This window comes from Pelmatolapia mariae, linkage group LG10_11 (genome assembly GCF_036321145.2).
Source record: "Pelmatolapia mariae isolate MD_Pm_ZW linkage group LG10_11, Pm_UMD_F_2, whole genome shotgun sequence".
Taxonomy (NCBI): Eukaryota; Metazoa; Chordata; class Actinopteri; order Cichliformes; family Cichlidae; genus Pelmatolapia; species Pelmatolapia mariae.
The window spans coordinates 35,030,960-35,037,196 of NC_086236.1; positions in this window are offsets into that span (position 1 = coordinate 35,030,960).

Consider the following 6,237-nt stretch of genomic DNA (forward strand, 5'->3'; position numbering starts at 1 on the left):
AGAAAATCTCTATTATGCAGTAATATTTTGTTTTGATACGATACAATTTAATTTCAGTTACACCAACAATTCATCAGACATGTGGAGGGGTGCTCATTTACGTCACTGTACTCAGTAAACATTGTGAATTCTATTTTGTTTACTGACTCAATTCCAAAACTTTGGGACACTGTAAAATGAAAAAACAAACAAACAAAAAGAAAAAAACAGAATGCAATGATTTGCAAATCTTATAAGTCTTTTTTTTGGTAATAGAACATAGAAAAAACATCCGATGTTAAAACTAGCAAATTTTAAAACTTTGAATTTGATGGCAGAAGCTCACCTCAGAAAACTGTGTTTACCACTGTGGCCATAAACATCTGGGAACTGACTAGTTGCTGGAGTTTGGGGACAGTCTTCTCTGATAGAGGATTCTTGCAGTCCTGCGACTTCTATGTCATCTATTTTATTTCATGACACAGCAAATGTTTCACCTGGTCACAGGTCAGAGAGGTAAAGTACAAAGTTCAACACGGCTTACCTGATCTGATCTCAGAGTACTGAGACTCTGCAACATCACCAAGAGAACTTCAACATTAGATGAGCCCCTTTAAACAAACACTTGGTGACAATGGAGAGGAAGAAATTCCAAACTGCTTTTTAACAGGAGCTCTAGCAGAATCTGAGAGGGGCAGTCATCTGCCTCAGCTGGCTGGAAGGTAAGGAGAAAGAGAAGAGAATAAAAAAGCAAAATAGATCAGTGACACAGTTTAAATTCAAGACTCTAAACCATGATTTCTACACCAAATGTCCTTCTGCCTGTGGCAGATGTTCTGTAGCAAGCATCCAAATCCAGGTGCAAGGCACATGTTGTAATCTACGCATGCTACAGAAACCAGATTGTTGCTGAATGGGTGCTCCCAGGTGTGAGTGTGTTTAACTGGGTGAGTGTGAAGTAGGATGGAAAACAGCTTTCATGCTCACTGAGCAGACCCTTACAACAGCAAGGAAAAAGTGAGGAATATATGTGTGTGTGTGTTTGTGTGTGTGTGTGTACATGTTTAGACATCTTTGTGAGGACAGAAAATTGGCATGGTATTATACTTATGGGGACAAAATGCCGTCCCCACAAGTTTGAAGGCATTTTTGAGGCTCAAAATGTGGTTTTAGTTTTAGGGGTACAATTAGGTTATGGTTAGGTTACGCAGATTATGGTAGATAATATGGTTAGGATTAGGCATTCATTTTTGATGGTTTCTAACCAGGCTTTCACTAACGTGAGTCTAACAACAATCCAGCAATGAGTACCACGCTTCTTCCCTTTAAATAGTGGCAGGCAAATGAGGTACAGGTGAACATCATCCTTCTCAGGTGTGTAGGCCAAAGGCAGGAACCCGTAACGAGTTCCGCCCAGGCGACAGGGGGAGAGAGAAAAACACAAACAAAACCTGTTGCCAGTGTGGGCCAGCCAGAGAGACACGGGACCGTGACACAGAATGATTATAAGCAGTTTGCGAGAGCCTGAATGGCAGAATGAGGAAAGAGCACTGAGATTTAAACCATGCAGAATGGATGCTGATTGGCTTGGAGAAGGTGGGCAAGGCAATTATTGCACTAGAGCAATGAGTGTGGGAAAGTTGAAGTAATGTGAAGAATATACTAATAGAAAAAATTCCAGGAACACCCAGCTTACACATAAGCTTCATTAAAAGCAGGACACAATACAGGTGTGTAAATAAAAGGGAAACAGTTATACAGTTAAACAGCAGTAACAATAAAGCTGCAAGGAAAAGATGTAGTGAGGGCAGGCGATTTTAAACCTGGTGAAGGAGAAGGTTTGGAGATGGTGGTGCTGACAAAAAGGACAGGACGCTGAGCTGGAGGTGGCAGACCTGAACATGTTCTGCTCTTCATTGAGAGTGACAGAGATGGGCAAGATTAGAAACAAGTACTTCAGAGGGACAGCTCAGGTTGAGCAGTTTGGAGAACAACGACCAGTCTTGGTCGTTGTGTCCTTGGGCAAGACACTTCACCTACTGCCTACTGGTGATGGCCAGAGGCGCCGATGGCGCGATATGGCAGCCTCGCTTCTGTCAGTCTGCCCCAGGGCAGCTGTGGCTACAACAGTAGCTTGCCTCCACCAGTGTGTGAATGTGAGAGTGAATGAATAGTGGAATTGTAAAGCGCTTTGAGGGTCTCGAAAAGCGCTATATAAATGCAATCCATTATTATTATTATTATTATTATTAAAGAGTTAGAGAGGCGAGGCTGAGGTGGTTTGGACATGTGCAGAGAAGAGAAAGTCAATACATTGGAAAAAAGATGCTGAGTATGGAGCCACGAGACAGGAGGAAAACAGGAAGACTACAGAGAAGATTCATGGATGTAGTGAAGGAGGACATGCAGAGGCTTGGTGTGAAAGTAGATGATGCTGGGCATCAGGAGAAGTCATTATTGCAGTCTGTGAACTTGTAACTAAAAGAATTACACTGATCTGATTTGCGTTACTATCTGTATAAGTAAAATAAATGGTTTTAAAATGTAAATGTTCTAAAGATTCTTCAGTATTCTTTCTGAAAAGAGAACAAACTGTGAGTAGCATCATTGTTTCTTATTAGCAGAGAAATATTGTCCTCATTTTCTGACCTAATTTTCAGCCCAGCCCCGATCACAGCAACATGAAAGGTCTTCTTTATCTCTGGATGAGAGACAAAAAGACAGCAGGGTAGGAGAAGTCGCAGACAACTGTACCGCAGAGCAACGGGGGACGGGGTTTTAAATCCAGACATCAGTAGTAATTGTAACAACGTCATTGTTAGAAGCTAATTCCATGGGACAGCCACCTGCAGAGAATGAGACCAACCTCAAGATCTGAAACGATGTTTATCCTCAGAATAGATGAGAAGGAGTGACAGGAATAAGAGGTTTATATTTAAGGATTTATGGGATTTGTCAGAGTGAAGCATAGTTATTTTGCAAGTGGCACAGTTATGAAAATAGGTTCATGCCAGTGAAGCTCCCCTGTCTCATACAGTATGATAAACTACTGTAATTATGCTTTTTTCCTCCTGATTTTCTTTCTCTTCGACATTTCTAATTCATTATTTTTCACCTTTTTTGTATTTCTGTTCTGTTAAATGGAGCCCTGTTCCATTCAAAATCACAGAAATATTTTTAGAAAAGTAAAAGTAGTAGTGTTGTAGAAAAAAAATACATATTCCTGGCTGGTTGACACAGTCCTGTGAAAAACAAAGTGCATACCCAATGATTCAGTAGCACGTAAAACCACCTTTACCAGCAACTTGGAGTAATCCCTTTCTGTATGACTTTATCTATTTATATGTATATTTTTCTATGTTATTTTCAGGCATTCATTTATTTACAGCTCTCTTAAGATCCTGCCACAGCATTTTAATTGGATTGAGGTCTGCACTGGGCCAATGCGACACCTTGTTTCTTTTCTTTTTTATAGATTCAGTCCTCTGCTTGGGATAATTGTCCCAAACATGAGCCAGTTTGGACCCAGCTTCAGCTGTCAGACAGATGGCCTTACATTTGACTCTAAAATATTTTGGTATAAAGAGGAATTCATGCATGGTGACTGCAAGATGCCCAGGTCCTATGTGTCATGTGAGGGCTGTGTGCAGGCAGGAGTGGTAAAAAGGAGGACCCAATGTGCAGACGCTCGGAGGCAAAAACATGAACTGAAAACAGCTTTAATGCAGAACTCAAATGTAACCAAACTGAGAATACAAATAAACTTACACAGGCAGACAGAACACACAGCATAGGATGAGGGTAGATCGCAACACGGACAGAAGAAAACACAGGGCTTAAATACACAAAGGGAGCAATCAGGGAATGAGAGACAGGAGGGAAACACAACTGGGACAAATCAGGCTTAACAAGACAAGAGAAGCAAAACCAGATACATTAATATAGGACACAGACTTTCAAAGTAAAACAGGAAACAGAACACAGAGACGCGGACTTGACAAGGGGATACAGCAGACAGGGGAGACAGAGCAACTAAGGAACACAGACAGAAACCAGAAGGCAGAAAAGAAACCAAAAGACTAGAAATGATAAATAATGGCCAAATCAAAGTTCAACAATAATGAAAACTCGAAACTCTGGGTCGACGACCCAGGTTTCCTAACACTGTGGCTACAAGAACACATTATTATTCCTTTACCGTTATGTTTAATACTGTATATGAGGTGTTTTTTGTTGTTGTTGTTGTTGATTTTTTTGCCAAATATGGCTCTGTACGTTATGGCCAAACATCTCCACTTTGGTCTGGCCAAAGAACGCTGTTCAGAAGACTGTCCAAATCAAACTTTGCACACCTTAGATATGTAATTAGTAGTTAGGCCTGTATAGAGTCCTGTGAAAAGTGTCTTTTTCACTTGACTGTATATGACTGTAAATATGCTTCAGCACTGTTGTTTAAGGTGGCACTGTTTTGCGTGAGGCCATTCCTACAGATTTATATCTCCAAGGTCCAGGCAGTAAACACACTCTATACTGGAATAACTCCTCTGTATTCAAACATGCTGCCAGACTGTAGTCTCTCCAGCAGTCTGTGTTTCTGTGTTCAAGCCAAACATTTTTGATTGCGGCCAGCTTGCCCTGCTCCACTCTGTTATGCTGCACTTCTTCAGCATCAGCATCACTCTCAAACTTCTGCCTTCACATTCTATCTCTGCACACACTTGCCTCACCCAGTTCTCAGTCATCAGCCAAGTCATCACTTGTGGTTTCCTCTTGTCTGCTGGCAATCCATGGCCCTTTCAATAGAAATCAATAATAAATCAGTTAGGTCTTTCTCCTATGTGACGGTGTTTTCATGCACCTGGGTTCACCTGTTTGTGTGTGTAGGTGTAATCCAGGCCTGATGTGTCTGTCTATTCCATTTCTTCCAAATGTATTAAGAAAGTGAAAAAAAAAATCTTTAATGAACCCTTACTTATATTCCGTATCATAGCTCAATTATCTGGAAAATGACTTAGCCTAGTGTTTAATTTGTGAAGACAGCAGTACCTTTGATTTATCACATACTTGTGTAATACGCTTTGTAGCTACTTAATTTGCAGTGAACAGCATTAGGCCTGTTTGGGTTTTATTAAAGTCCAAGCTGTTTTATTATAGACTGATTTCATTCACAGTGACATTGTGAGAAAGAAGAAGGGCTGCAGTGATATTTGTCAGTTTTGGGGGTCTTTGGAAAAAAAGAACTGTTAGCTGAGAACAGTGAGTGAGTGCACACCAGATGATAGATTAGCAAAAGAGGAGTGAGTGTTTTTTGATATTCAGAGGGGAAGTAGTCCATTTTTCAGCAGCCTGGTAAGAAACACCACTTTCACTAATATTTATTTTCACCAGGTCGTGATGACACAGACAGAAAGACAAACTGGAAAAGTTATACTAATACTGTTAGTTAAGGACATACAATGAAACAACAAAGTACAAAAGTAACACAGGGAAAAGAAATAAAATACTTTACAAAACAATTAAAAAAAAATGTAAATTTAAAAATCACTTTAGTGACAGGAAGCAAATGCAAGAGGAAAGAAAAGTGTCAGAGTTTGTGACCCCGCGATTTCAGTTGGTTTTGATCTCTTTTGTTATATTTTGAAGATAATGTGGAGTTTGGGATTATTATTAATTGAATTTTAATTTAGTCTGTTTCACCCAGGCCTTCTGTGCTAGTTGTTATGTATTTCTCGTTTTATGTTGTCAAGCCTGTGTTGTCATGTCTACGTCTCTCCATGTTTCCTGTTTTATTTTGAAAGTCTTGTGCTTCTTTGTTCAAGTTTTACTCCTCCCCTGTGACGTGGTTATGTTCATCCCATCATTTGTTTCATTTGTTTCAGCTGTTTCCCCAGGTGTTTCCACTTCCCCTGTGTGTATTGAGTCTGTGTGTTTCATTCAGTCTTTGTCAGGTTGTCTGTGTTCTTTCCTTCATATCATGTCAAGTTTCAGGTAATTCATGATTTTGTTCAGGTCATGTTCGTGTTTATTCTCATAGTTTCCCGCATGCACCTGTTATGAATCATGTTCATGTTTTTGTCACAGTTATCATAGTTGAGTTTTTCCAGTTTAGGCTCTAGTTTAGTTTTCGCCTCGCTCACCTTTGCTTTGTTTATGTACTCTTGCTATCAGCCACAATAAACGTCTCACTTTTTGTTCTAGTCACGTTTCACGCCCTGTTTTTGGTCTGCATTTGAGTCTAGTATTCTCTCTACAAAGAAT